Raw genomic sequence first — 15611 nt, 5'->3', positions numbered from 1 at the left:
TATGACAGCAGTTCTGTAAAGTTTATTTGTTTTTGTTCGTTTTGTGTTTTGCCATCATATTGTGTTTCGGTTTTTTCTCATTTGACTTTTGTTTTTAATTTTTCTAAATGGTTCTTGGGTTTCCAAAAATAATTTATATGTCCATCCATCCATCTATCCATTGTCTAACCCGCTATATCCTAACTACAGGGTCACGGGGGTCTGCTGGAGCCAATCCCAGCCAACACAGGGCACAAGGCAGGAGACAAACCCCAGGCAGGGCGCCAGCCCACCACAGTAATTTATATATCATTTTATGTTTTTTGAGACCCTGAATCTAGAGACAACCATGAGTGAAGTGCTTAAATGTGGGTGTGAACAATTAGATGGTTCACTGAGCATCTCATTTCTGTTGTTAAAAAATTACCATTGTGTTCCTTACATATTGCTGTCCGACATACTAGTAATGAACTAATTTTTAACATTATACATTTAATGACATGTTGTTAAAATAACAGCAGACTAACTTAATGCCTCTTCTACTTTATGGGTTCACTACAAGACAAACCTTATCTTCACAATGGGGTACAGTTCTTCAACTCAGTCTAACTGCAAAAAATGCACTTTTCCTGTCATAATAAAATTTTAACTGAAAAGAAGAGAGAGCAGTGTGAAAAGCTAATAGAGTAAACAGCAATCGCTGTGCAATGCGCCAAATATTACTGTAAAAAATTCATTGAATAACTGGGTGTTGTTGTGAAGTATATCTAATGGTAGACCTAAAAAGGACAAGGGCAGATCTAGGTTAGGTTAGGGTAAACCACAAAATGACGCAGTAGCAGTGTTCGAGAACAAGGCAGTACATGTATTTGGCAAAGAATGCCATTTTCTGAATATTGTGGAATGCAGGATAACATCCTGTAGTGTTACAGACAGATACGATGCGGATTGTCAGAGGGAGGATGGCACAAAGCTGACTGGACCTCATAGAGGTAGTTACACTGTGGCTGTTGATTTGGCTGAAATGTGCTTTTACGAGGTAATCAGAATAAATTAAGTATTGAGTGCAGCTAAGATTAGTGAGCAAATTCATATAGTGTTCAATCAGTCATTATTAAATACACTGAAGTCCAATTCAGGGTGACATGAATTCATATTATGTGATGGTGGACAGAAAATCCCAGTCAATAAAATTAAGCAATTTGTAGGCAAACCAGACGGTGAGTGACCCCAGAGCACACAAAGAAAGACACACATCTGTGACAAAGTTTAACTTGTTCAAGAACAGCTTGCAATGTTTACTCAACCTTGTTAACCATTCAAAGAGCAAACTTGTACCAAGAACATTGGGTAGAGCACTCATTTTCAGGACATACCAGACAATTTTCCATCTAACCATTTTCTGAATGTTTTTTTTTTCCATCATATTTTTGTGTTGATTGCTGCTTTCTAAAAAAATATTAACAGCTAAATTTCCAGAGATCTGAGAACAGCATTATTTAAGTTTCTTCACCTTGGCTGTTGAGGAATTTCTGACAAGCAGTAATGGTAGATTTTTTATTTTGCAAAGAATTTCTCGAGGTGCTGTACAATAGCAGAACACTTTCGTTGTTTCAGTGTTTAAAGCTGTTGCCTCATATCTGGTGTCCTGGGTTTAATCCCAAACCTGACTGGTGTTGCTATGGAGTTCTCCACAGATCTAAATGGGGTTCCTCTACATACCCTGTTTTCCCTCAGTCTTCTCAGAGGTATTGTGGTCTTCCCTTAAGGTATCAAGTGAATTTATGATGTTAATTTAGCCCCGTGTGAATGTGTGCTTGTGTGAGTGGTCCCTGTGGTGGACTAACAACACATCCAAAATTAGTTCTGTCAATCCATGAGACAGTGCCAGAAACTGAATGTAAATTGTATTAAGAGAGTTTGAAAATTTTATGTTAATAATAATAACACATTTTATTTATATAGCGCCTTTTCTATGCTTAAGGTGCCTTGCGTTGCCTTATGCTATCTAGATTTTTATACCAGTGAAACTGTGCAGAAATAAGCATATATAGACATTATCAATACATTTGAATATAAATTTTGTTTCAAAAACTGTGCTCCTTATGCCTCTAGCAACTAACCAAAAGCACTTTTAAGTATACATTTATGTACAGTTTATAGAAGGAAATCTTAAATTAGATGAAAAAGTCAGAAAAGGGAATGGGGCTCTGGGGGACATGCCATTTAATGTCCAGGATGAAACTAATATAAGAAAATAGAAAGAAATGCTGGCTAGCAGTGCCAAGGTTACACCTCCAGTGTTTTGTAATGCTTCCTGCTGGTGGACCACCATCCTCCTCGAAAGCAGATTAACCAAATGATTGTTGTCTTCCAGGAAGGTGGCTTATCATATAGTCGGTCGGGCTGAAGTAGATGGGACTTGAGGCTCGGAAATGAAAGAGATGTCATACATCAGGTACTACAAGCGCAAACAGAAACTGTGTTTGTGACCGTATGTCTCTCTTAATCATATCACTATGTTTCCCTTTTCCAAGACCTATATGTGATAGTGCAGGCCGGCTCCACAATCCCAATTGATCTAGGGGGTCTCTTTAACCTGCTACCACTGATAATGTACCTGACGGATGGGGACACCCACACAAAGCAAGGAATAGGTGCATACAAGTGCAAAAGTGCTTATTTATTATTATTATTTAAACAATCCTAAAGCAAACTGTGTTCCAAAAACTGTGCAGTAATTAAAATTGTTCAATAAAAAATAAATATTCCTTTTAAAATGGTGAAAGCCCGTGAAGTTAAAATCCAGAATAAAAACGAGAGTAAAACCAGTCATTGGGGCAATGTGCCTTTCACTCTTAGACAAGCCCAGCACAACTTCCTTTTTGTCTCACCAGCTCACCCATTACTTGCTCAGCTGGTGGAGACATCAGCTACCCGGTCCTCAGCAACCTGACCCCCTGTCTTGGCTGCCTCATGTGGCATCAGCCAAACTGCTCAGGGATGTTTGTCCTCTTGTCATACTTCTCGCTCCCTATTCATACCTCGGATCCCGGAAGGGGACTCCACCAGGATGTTACCCACTCCTCTGGACAGTCAGTGGGGACAAACCGCTCCTAGAGCGCCGATCCTTCGCTCTGTCACAGGGTCGACGACTGTGCTGCCTTTCCCCACACTAGTTGGCTGGCTTGCCCTGCGTCTCCTCCTGATGCTATGGCTCTCATTCCATTCTTTCTTTAATGTCCTGTTCTATTTTCCTGCCCAGCTTGTTTCCTCTTTTTTCTTGTGCCTGCTGTTCCTTATATGCCTATGTGGGTGCAATGAAGCAGTTGAGACAGGTTGCACCCTCATTTGCTGGCACGTCTCACCTTAGCTACTGTACCTCACCAACTTCCCGCAGCTGAGCAAGCACCTATGGAGATTGAGCCGACCATTCAATTATTTATTTATTTTAAACGGGTTCCTGAGTTCCCAGCCGCAGACCAGCTATTCCATACCTTAAAAAACTCCCCAGACTCACGTGTGTCATATAAGATGTAATCAAAGACAGTTTAAGAGATTTAGTTTGGTATAATTTTTGAAATCTTTCTGTATATTTGGCATGTGATTGTCAAACTTAATAATAGACAAATGGACCCCAAGAGAAAAAATATCACCAAATGTAACAATTATTTTATTTATTTCAGGAATAAACTGCTCCCCACTGCAACACACACACACACACATGTGTCTAGCAGCAGGCTGCACCATTTTTTGCTGTAATAGCTGCCTCAAACCTTCTTTTTAATTGTTCGTCACACTCCTACACCATGGTGAAATCATTTTGATCATCCTGCAGGGCAAACTGCTTCAGCTCATTTCTAGTTGAGAGTTATCTTGCAAGAATCCCTAGTTTCAAGTCCAGTTGTGATAATTCTACAGTTTTAAGGGTTGGACTTTGGTTTCGTCATTCCAAAACATTGATTTGCTTCTTCAGGTAATATGTTGTGCACTTGCTGCCTTGTTTGAGATCACAGTTTGGCTTCAGGACCCACGAGTGTGGCCAAGATTTTCACACACTGAAGAAAAGTGGGTTTAACTAAACGTCATTCAGACCTGCAAATCCTTTTACTCATTTTGTTTGTTGTGCAAAAATGCTATCGGCAGAGAAAAAGAAGAGAGATTGGTCTAGGAGTGTGTCCAACTGTTTAAATTGTATGGCCTGTGAGTGAACAAGTGCAAAAGAGTTGCATTGGCCATTAAAAAATGGAAATTGGAATAGTGCAAGCGCTTTATTAAGATGGGTGGATGCTAGCTGAGACTGCAAAATGAAATGAGCAGGGCGCCAGCCCACCGCAGAAAGTTGATACAGTAAAAAAAATTGCAACTAAGAAATCGGGACACAAGGAGTTGCAGTCAAAGAACAGACTGAGATGGCATGGACGTGTGAGGAGAATGGAGGACACATAAATTGTTTGTTGAATAGTTGCAAATTAGAGGCAAGGTAAAGGATTGTGGACACATTGCATGGACACTACAAGAAAGACCTTTCATTATAGTTGGACTTCACATTAATTGTCTGATACGGCTTATGTGAAATTCCATTAAAGAACTCACCATTCCTCCATCTTCACAGAACACCTGAGACTGTTCACACTTCTGGATTAATTCCAGAAGGTGATGAACCTAAAGCCACAGGGGTGTGAACTTCTCACGTAGGTCCCAAATCAACTAGCTAGCACTGGTTCTGTCAAAAGTGAACTTGCAATAGTTTTTTTTTTTTATTTTCTCAGGGAAAAAGGACACTATGTTCTTTCAGAAGGATTTGATTGTTAGGATCCATTGTGTAAGGCAGGCAACATGGTTGATGATCTCAGTCTCCCAACATTGGGCTTGAGTGCAAGATTGGCAAGCAAGTAAAGGGAAGTGCTTGGTGATCTGACCTGAAGCCATTTTCTGCACTCTGCCCAGAGGAATCTTGTGCTAGCTACCCACCTTCAATGACAAGAGTTAGATTTATAAAATTGAGGCTAAACGTTTTGGATTCAGGAGCTCCTTTAAACTCTGACTTATTCATTTATCCTGCACTTAAATTTGGCTTTCCAAGGTGGCATCACACTTGTGGTCTTCAGTCCCTTTCCACTCCCTGGACGTAATGTCTTTGTTGATCAGGTGAGGAGAGAGCTGGGAAAACCCTAAATAAATAAGGTTTCAGGACTGGATGCCCCAGAGGGCTGAAACATGTGCCAACCAACTCTCTGGGGCCTTTCAGCACCTGTTCTCCCTTTCCCTGAATTTGCAGAAGGGTCTCCAGTTTTTGGTAACATCATGTGTGGTCCCAGTGCCAAAGAAAGGGCATTCCCAAGGACTTCAGACAGGTTGCTTTTATTTCATACTACATGGCTACCTTAGAGCAGCTGGTCCTAAAACTATGACCCCTGGTTTCAGAACATCTGAATTCTGCGCAGTTTGGTGTGGAGGATGCCTTCATCTACATGCTCTATAGAGCTTACTCCCACTTTGACAAAGCTGGCGCCACAGTCAGGATAATGTTCTTTGATTTTTCAGCACCATTCTGCCTTATCAACTTTGAATCTTGATGCCCCCACAATCTCCTGGATCATGGACTACCTGACCAACACACAGCAGACTGTGAGGCTGAGGGACTGTGCATCAGAAATGGTGGTGTGTAATACAGGAGCACCTCATGGAACTGTCCTGTCTCTCTTCCTGTTTACCTTCTTCACAGCAGACTTCCGACACAGTATCAGTGCTTGTTATTTACAGAAATTTTCAGATGACTCATCCATCATAGACTGCATACATAATGAAGAATTGGAGTACAGGAAGGTTGTGGATGACTTTGTCTTGTGGTGCAGGGACAACAACTTGCAACTCAACATCAGCAAGACAAAAGAGCTGGTGGTGGACTTCAGCCATGCCAAGAAGCTTCTGAGACCAGTCAACAATTCAGATGGATATCGTGGAGGTGGTGCAGAGCTACAAATACCTGGGTGTTCACATAAATAACAATCTGGACTGGTCTGACAACACACTGTATAAGGAGGGCCAGAGCAGACTACTTGCTAAGGAGACTCAGGTCTTTTGATGTGTGCAGAAGGCTGCTGGAAGTGTTCTACCAGTCCATATTAGCCAGTGTGTTGTTCTACGTTGCAGTCTCCTGATGAAGCAACTTGAGTTCAAAAGGTGCACAATGCCTGAACAAACTAATCAGGGAAGGCTGCTCCTTCACCGGACTAATAATGGACACACTAGAAGCTGTCATAGAAAAGAGTATGGTGGTAAAATTGGATGCCATCATGAAAAATCCCCTCCTTTCCCTCCAGGAGGCGCTCTCTTGGAGCGCTTCTAGTCATAGGCTCATTCCACCACTGTGTGCTAAGAGGTCCTTCTGGGGGTCTTTTCTGCCCACTGACATCAGGCAATTCAATCCTTCTTTCTGAGGCACTTAAATTTATTTTGAAATATCTGCACAATGTACATTTATTTATTTATTTTTATTTAGTTATCAATTGATTGATTGACTGTATTTAGTTTTTGTGACTTTTTTATATTTCTGCCGCCGTATCCATCTGAAATTCCCCATGGGATTAAGTTCATCTAATCTAATTATAATATTTGAGATACGATTGGTTACACTTGTTTTGAATTTTTCTAATATAGAGTACCAGCAGGTGAAGTGACTTGATCATGGACACACAGTGTCACGATTTGAACCCGTAACCTCAGAGTTTGAAGTCCAAAGCCTTAATCAGAACACCACACTGCCTGCCCATCTATTTTTTTTTCTCTTTTGTACATATCTTTCATATTATTGGGGAGATGAAGAAGGAGCATGGATAAGGAAAAATAAAAAATAAAACAAGCTGCTCCACATGTTCAGCTGAGTACAGCTGCAGGGAAAGAAACAGAAAAGGCAGTACATGGAGACTAACTTGATATTCTGTCTGCTTCACCAGCGGAAACCCTGTTACAACTTTAACTTCCTCAAGTTAATCAGTGTTGGTTATTTCCATGGGCACTTTGCCAGGCCCATAAATGATCTTGCTGGACCTCACTTAATCCAGCTAGTCAGTCCCATTGTCGAATGGTTTGTAGGAAAAGGAGGGACTCGATCAGCTCTGGCTTGCTGTAAATGTGATGAGATTTTGGTTGGCAGAACTAAAGACTGACAGCAGCTTGCTTTGTATTAACAAGTGACAAATTCAGGAGGTGGACCAGCAGGCTGACACCACCGCCTGACCCAGACACAGACAAGCGTGGGACACAAGTTCAGGGCACACACGTTTTTTTTCTTTTTACCTTCCTCCATTTCCCACAAGTCTAGTACAGTCCCAAGCACAGCGCAAACACAATACAGTGGAACCTCGGTTCACGACCATAATTCATTCCAAAACTCTGGTCGTAAACCGATTTGGTCGTGAACCAAAGCAGTTTCCCCCATATGATTTTATGCAAATAGAATGAATCCGTTCCAGACCGTATGAACTGTATGTAAATATATATTTTCTTAGTTTTTAAGCACAAATATAGTTAATTCAACCATAGAATGCACAGCGTAATAGTAAACCAAATGTAAAAACATTGAACAACAGAGAAAACTAACACTGCAAGAATTTGTGCTATAGCCTTATGACCCGCTCACTAAAAACACTTTTTTTTAATGAGTTTTAAGCACAGGGGAAAAAATGAACATTTGAAAAATCTGTAAAATAATAAACAACCAAGAAAAGTAACATTGCAACAATGCACGCTACGAAGCAATCGCTGTAAACAGAAGTGAAAACAAAAACAAGCCTTTTCTACCTTAGGCTTCCAGCCCACCCTCTCTCGCTCACTCTCTCTTTCGTGTGTGTGTGTGACTCTCTCTCGCGCACCTTTGTGTGTGTGACTCTCTCTCACGTTTGCCTGTGTGTGTGTGTGTGCTCTCTCTCGCGCGCCTTTGTGTGTGTGTGTGCCTCTCTCTCGCGTGCCTTTGTGTGTGTGTGTGACTCTCTCTCGCGTGCCTTTGTGTGTGTGTGTGACTCTCTCTCACGTGTGCCTGTGTGTGTGTGTGCCTCTCTCTCACGTTTGCCTGTGTGTGTGTGTGTGCCTCTCTCTCGCGCGCCTTTGTGTGTGTGTGTGACTCTCTCTTGCGCCTTGTGTGTGTGTGTGTGCTCTCTCTCGCGTGCCTTTGTGTGTGTGTGACTCTCTCGCGCGCCTTTGTGTGTGTGTCTCTCTCTCGCGCGCCTTTGTGTGTGTGTGTGACTCTCTCTCACGTGCCTGTGTGTGTGTGTGTCTCTCTCTCGCGCGCCTTTGTGTGTGTGTGTGACTCTCTGTGTGTGTGTGTGTGCCTCTCTCTCGCGCGCCTTTGTGTGTGTGTGTGTCTCTCTCTCGCGCCTTTGTGTGTGTGTGTGACTCTGTCTGTGTGTGTGTGTGACTCTCTCTCCTTGTGTGTGTGTGCGTCTCTCTCTCTCACGTGTGCCTGTGTGTGTGTGCTCTCTCTCGCATGTGCCTGTGTGTGTGTGTGCCTCTCTCTCGCGCTTGCCTGTGTGTGTGTGTGTCTCTCTCTCTCACGTGTGCCTGTGTGTGTGTGTGTGACTCTCTCTCACGTGTGCCTGTGTGTGTGTGTGTGCCTCTCTCTCGCGCGCCTTTGTGTGTGTGTGTGACTCTCTCGCGCGCGCCTTTGTGTGTGTGTGTGACTCTCTCTCGCACGCCTTTGTGTGTGTGTGCCTCTCTCTCGCACGCCTTTGTGTGTGTGTGTGACTCTCTCTCGCGCGCCTTTGTGTGTGTGTGTGACTCTCTCTCACGTGTGCCTGTGTGTGTGTGTGTGACTCTCTCTCGCGTGTGCCTGTGTGTGTGTGTGTGCCTCTCTCTCGCGCACCTTTGTGTGTGTGTGTGACTCTCTCTCGCACGCCTTTGTGTGTGTGTGCCTCTCTCTCGCACGCCTGTGTGTGTGTGTGCCTCTCTCTCGCGTGTGCCTGTGTGTGTGTGTGCCTCTCTCTCGCACGCCTTTGTGTGTGTGTGTGACTCTCTCTCGCGCACCTGTTTGTTCATATACCGATTGTGTGGTCGTGAACCGAGGCAAAGGTTTGGTGAACTTTTTGGTCGTAAACCGATTTGTACGTGTACCGAGACATTCGTGAACCGAGGTTCCACTGTACTCTTCCTTCTCTTTCTCTTCTCCTCCACTCCTCCAGTCAAGCTTTGTCTTCCTCTTCCCAACTTTGGCTCTCTGAGGAGTGGTTGCTTGCTCCTTTTATACTGCACCCAGAAGTACTCCAGGTGCTTGAGGACCTAGTTTCCAGCAGCATGTCCGGGCGTGGTGGAAGAACTGCCCAAAAGGGCTCAACAGATCCTGCTGCAGCACCCCCTGGCAGCGCCCACGGATCCCAACTGAGCTGCACCAAACTCCAACTCCCATGGAGCCCTGCGGGAGTCTGAGACACCACTGTAACTCAGGGGGGCAACCATTTAGCGTCCCAGGGGAGGTAACGCTCTGGCCACGCTTGCTCCCCGGGCCTCCAATTGTGGAGGCGTCCCGATCGGGCAAGGACCCCGGCCACACGCTACAGTATGCAAGGGAAATAAGAGACATGGGTTGAGAGAGGAATTTGACAGTGAGGACCTTACGAAGGGAGGGAGTTATGGAAGATATGGAAGAGACAGAGAGAGAAAGGCAGCATGGGAAGGTGTGTACATCACAATGAGGGACGTGGTCACAGTTTTCTTCTAATGTAGTCAGAATTAACATTATCCCGGCTGTCTCAATCCAATTAAAGTTACCTTGCTTCATTCATGTGTTAACATATTCTGATCCACATTTGTATATTTGGAATTCCTTGTTCATTTGATAGTCACAGTCACAGATCTCTACTGAGAATGGGTTTGAACTGGCAAACTGCAGTAGGCACAGAGTGGGCTCCATCACAGTAAACTAATCCATCTCTGACTAATCATTATGGAGACAGAGTCAATGACTTATGCCTCCTGCAAAGAATTATGGGGTAAGTGGAGAAAGACAAGCTGCTCAGAATTTTGTAAAAGAAGTACTCATGGGTACATGAAGAGAAGGCAGCTACCTGTAAACATCTTCATGAAAGCTTCAAATAATTTTAAGTTTAATGCAGGCATTGCCAGACAGCTTAATCCGGTTCTGTGGTGTAGGAGGTTACAGCCTATCCCAGAAACACTGCGTCCAAGATGGGGAACAACCCTGAACAGACCCCAGTCCAATGCAGAGCACATACACACACACAGGGCCAGTTCTCACATGCACATCTTCGAGGATATGGAAGGAAAACTGGTGTGGAGAGGGGTAGAAATTAAAAACTTCACATGGACACCCACCAGGCACAGAAGTCGAACCCAGAACACTGGATTCCTGAGGCAGCTGTGCCAACCACTGTGGCCCTGACTAGCATTCTCTAATGTATCTTAAGGTGTTCTTATGGGTTCCATGTTATGATTCCCCTTACTGCCACAGTGGTCCCAGTTGACAAGCAACATGACTGCCGATGGCAACATATCTTACGTCAACAGTGCAACCCTCTAAATACCAGCGCAGCGATTCAGTCATATCCATGATTTAGATAAAAAAACTCAAACAAACCTACTGTGAATTTCTCTCTCTCGCGAACTACTGATTTCAGAACTTTTAGTTTTCCCTCTGGCTTTGCTTTCTGGTTCGTGATTAGGCTTTGGTGCAATAGGCTTCATCTTCCAGATTTTGAATTGTTTCTGGTTTTAACCACATCACAAAAGGAAGCTGCATCAAGTGAGGTAAGCAGGTCAAGACTTTACAAGATGGCGGCGTGTTAGATTACTTCGTCCAAAATTTTGGATTTACAAAGTTTAGACAGAAGTGTTTTGTGTTAAAATAGAATTTGATCTAAGCGAGTAATTTTGACAATGATCTTTTGCTTGTTTAATGGTCGTTGGTAGTCTCAGTTTATTTTCTGGTTTTCTCCTCAATCCTTTACAGACTAAGATTTCATTTGCTTTGAATGCCCTGTTTTTGACCTTTTATATGTTTTTAGACAAATATTTTAGCCTTCCTTCTCCTGGTCCGTTTACAGTATTTACCTATTCTTTACCGACAGAACTCTGTAGGGAGTATGAATTTGTAAAGCACTTGTGACTGTGACAGCCTGTGTGAACGCTAGGTGTCACCGTTGCCCCTTTAAACCCAACAGACAGACACTCAGGACACCAGGTAAAAGCACCAATAAGATCCTTTTAATTATTTTCTTCTTATAAAAGTGCTCCGCAAGCACCACAGCCACAATAAGCAGGCAATTAATTACAATAATCAATACAATTGGCTCCAGCAGACCCCCGTGACCCTGGAGTTGGGATATAGCGGGTTGGATAATGGATGGATGGAATACAATTCTCTTTCTCTCTCTCTATATTTCATTTTTCACACCTCCCAGCAAGTATTGTTCACCTCCACCCGACTCTGGTTCCCAACAGTCCTTTAAATAGTGCCTGACCCGGAAGTGCTTCTATCCTTCCATCCACGTGACTTGCTGGGTCAGATGGAGAACTTGAATTTTCTTCAGTTCGGAAGTACTTCTGGGCATGACATGACACCCCAGGTTCTCCTGCAGCGTCTCCTGGCAGCACCCATGGTTCCCAGCAGAGCTGTGCTATTAAACTGCATTTCCCATGTTGCCCTGCGGGAAGCTGTCATCTAGCGTCTTTGGGGAGGCACTGTCCTAGAAAAACTGCCTTCCCCCATCCTCCATCCTTCCATCTCAGGGGCGTCCCGGCTGGGTTGAGCTGCTATCTGTCTGTTACACCTGTTTAACAAAAATATATAACGTACCATTTGTACCCAGCACATTACTAAGGAGATGAGATCATATGGCATTTTAACTTTAGGGTTATAAGTAAGATGTCCTATTTAATGATTAGATATTTGACAAAGATTTTTGGTCTGTTTAACTATTTTGGGACCTTTAGATATACAAAGATAAAAATTATGTAATTTATCTGTGTTCTGATTGATACAAACTGATATGCTTCTTAACAATGTTGTGCAAATGAACCCAACTTACTTGAGATCGTTGCTTTGTTATATTCACCAATCTTGTCCCAGTGAACTGAATGCACATGACAGGCTCCCACAAGCTTGGTTCGTCTTGGAGACATTTCTAATGCTAATCTCAGCTGTTTAAGGTAGTAATTTCCCTGACAAATTCCAAACAAGAAAAGTGTTTTTTGAAAGTAGTTTGTTTCTCCACTGATTAGGATGCAAAGTAACGATGGCCACCATATAGACACGGGATAATAACATAATGTTGCATGATGGTGTCACACACATGCACAAAGGATACAGTCGATGGGCCTAAATACTGTATGTTGTTATGCCAAAACCGAGGGCTGGCAGTGCACATTAATGCCTTTTCTATCTCCTCTACAGATCCTCGGAAGGAAAATCTGCCTGATTTCACTTCCAACTCCTCCTCCAGTTCCGCTTCTGATGTCACTTCCGGTTTCTGTATAGAATTCCAGTTCCACCACCTCACTGACCTCACACCACCGAAGACACGCCTCTTCCTTCCTCCATCCTCTATAAAAGCAGCACTTCTCTGTTTCAACCTCAGTCACATTTTGGGACTCAGTCACATGAGACTACTCCTTCTAGTCTACTCTTCATATTTTGAGTGCTATTTTCAAGTATAAGGGGTGAATTCCCCAACCTTTATCTTGTCTTTGTTTTCTGTCTCATTACAATGGCAATATGGCTGTGTCCATAATGAAATAAACAAAATGACATTGAAAAAAATAGTCAAAACATAATTATTGTAACAATTGCAAAATATATATTTCACAACAATACATGCACGCAATACAAATAAAACCACAAAATCCACAGGATGTGTCTTACCACTGAGCTGTAGCAGACTGCTTTGATGATTAATTGTCCCTTTCAGACTCACAGTTGGTGCTTCTTATAAGGTGCTGGTGACTCACCAGGAACAAAACACCAACAGGGTGCCACAGGCTTTTATGCCCTTGAGTTACATTACAAGTATAACAGTCTGGAGAGAGACGGAGCGTCACGCTTACCAATGTTGCCTACCTCATTGCCCACAGTGTATATAGGATAGATAGATAGATAGATAGATAGATAGATAGATAGATAGATAGATAGATAGATAGATAGATAGATAGATAGATAGATAGATAGATAGATAGATAGATAGATAGATAGATAGATAGATAGATAGATAGAGGGCAAGGATTTCTAATTCGTCAATTTGCTTCACTCATTTCTCAGTAATTTCACAAACTACTCACACCAAGATGTCCAGTCAATCAAACAAATGTTTTCAAATGGATTCAATCGATCTTTCTTGGGGCACTCCTTACACAACAGTTAAGCCAGACTTGTTGATGTTGAACTGAATAACACAACTTCATTTGTTCAAATTGAAATGTTGTGACACTGCCTTTTACACATATGCCCTCTATAGGGTGGTCCAGATCTAATTATGCAATTTTCATTATGCTATAACCTATTAAATAGAAAATCACCTGAAAAATCCTGGACCATCAAGAAGTGTGCAAACTGACGACATGAAGAATCGTCTTTGCGCCGAACTGGAATCGTCCCTGTATAAATCAAAGTCATCCAGACGATCTGGATCTGTATAATTAGATCTGGAACACCCTGTATAGTACCTCAACAATCTGTATTTGCATTACTTGATATATTAAAACATTCTTAAAGCCACTTTCCCAATTTCAGGATTGGGGGGCCAGAGTCCATCCAGGCAGCAATGGACAAAAAGGCAGGAAACAACTCTGCACAGGGCACCAATCCATCGCAGGTATCATTAGAACAACTGTGACAAGAACGGGCCAACAAGCTCACCAGCACTATCCACCTAGATTGTGTACAATAACATCATTAATTTATTTCATGTGTCTATGGTTCTTTTAATGAAGAATCATGCAGACATCCGCACTCAGACTGACAAATAACCTAACCTGCACGGCTTTGGGGATGTGAGAGGAACACCAGAGTATCAGAAGGAAGACTCACCCAGACAAGAGAAGGACATGCAAGCTCCATACAGATGATAAGCAGGCGTGGGATTGAAACCCAGGATACTAGAACATGAAGACCATAGAACAATAAGCTTATTATTACATGCGTCAAAGCTAATGTTAAAGTTGATAGAAAAAAAAAAATATAAAACAAAGGCAGAAAGCTACATGGAAGAAGATCAGTTTGGACTCATGAAAGGAAGGGGAATGAGAGATGCGATCAGAGTGCTGAGGATGCTGAGTGAAAAACATCTCGAGTCCTATATGTCTGTTTTGTGGACCTGGAGAAAGCATTTGAGTGAGTAAATTGGGTGAATCTGCTGGGCATATTGAGAGACATAGGAGTAAATAATTAGGACAGAAGACTAATTTGGAAAAAGTAAGACCTACATATGGCCTGACAGAAGCATGTCAGATAGGAAGAGGTAATAGATGCGGATGCTCACTTTCAACAATCCTGTTTAACATCTACATTGACAGCATAATTGTGGAAGCACAGACAATGAGTCCGGGGAGAAAGTCAGAGGAAGATGGATTACATTGGTAAGATTTGCAGATGATAACAACAACATTTATTTACTGTATATAGCACATTTTCATACAAATGATGTACCTCAAAGTGGTTTACAGGATGAAGAAACAGAAAAAGCCAAAACATATTAATAAATAAAATTAGGCAATATTAATTAACATAGAATAAAAGTAAGGTCCATCAAGCATTGAAGACTGGCCAATGAAACTAATGATCAAATTAGATTATACGTGCAAGATGCATGGAATGAAAGTCAATGTGAAGGAAACAAGAATGATGTCTTAACAGTTAAACCAGTAATAATACAAAATGGAGAACACATCTTGGAAGAAAAGGACATCTTTAATTATTTGGGAAGTACACTGTCAAGGGATGGAAGAAGCACCCACCACACAACGAAACACCTCGGGATCCTGGTGGGCAACCCCCATTTCACCCCCTCCCCCCTCCAGGCAGACACACGGTCCAGTACCACCCTCTGGAAATGACCCTCTATCTGCCACAGCCAAGTTTTACGTGGGCAACCCCTTGGCCTGGTCAGCCACTTGGGTCCCCAACAATGAGGATCTTACGAGCCGGATCACCCTCGGGGAATCGCGCCACATGGCTGTAGTGCTGTAACTGACGCTCCCTCACAATGCAGGAAATGTGCCTCATTTGGGACTCCATGAGCAACCGCTCATTCAACACAAAGTCAAACCAACGGTAACCAAGGATTCTCCAAAGAGACACAGTACCAAAGGAGTCCAGTCTTCATCTCAGGTCACTGGATAGCGTCCACGTCTCGCAACCATATAGCAAGACAAGAAACACCAGGACTCTAAAGATACAGTACAATACAATACAGTTTATTTTTGTATAGCCCAAAATCACACAGGAAGTGCCGCAATGGGCTTTAACAGGCCCTGCCTTTTGACAGCCCCCCAGCCTTGACTCTCTGAGAAGACAAGGAAAAACTCCCAATAAAAACCTTGTGGGGAAAAATGGAAGAAACCTCGGGAAAGGCAGTTCAAAGAGAGACCCCTTTCCAGGTAGGTTGGGCGTGCAGTAGGTGTCAAAA

The 15611-nt window shown here is 42.8% G+C and overlaps 1 protein-coding gene across 1 annotated transcript in view; it reads left to right on the top strand.

The window, feature by feature from the left end:
- Positions 1-12669, top strand: part of cpn1 (carboxypeptidase N, polypeptide 1) — a 50695-nt gene extending 38026 nt beyond the window's left edge. The window contains exon 10 of the mRNA XM_039776123.1: positions 12386-12669. The gene's annotated coding sequence lies outside the window, so the exon portion shown is untranslated. The remainder of the gene's footprint in view (positions 1-12385) is intronic.
- The last annotated feature ends 2942 nt before the right edge of the window (positions 12670-15611 follow it).

Source organism: Polypterus senegalus, chromosome 1 (assembly GCF_016835505.1).
Source record: "Polypterus senegalus isolate Bchr_013 chromosome 1, ASM1683550v1, whole genome shotgun sequence".
NCBI classification, from domain to species: Eukaryota; Metazoa; Chordata; class Cladistia; order Polypteriformes; family Polypteridae; genus Polypterus; species Polypterus senegalus.
Note: the sequence above shows the minus strand (reverse complement) of the source record. Positions and strands in the feature narration are given on the sequence as shown.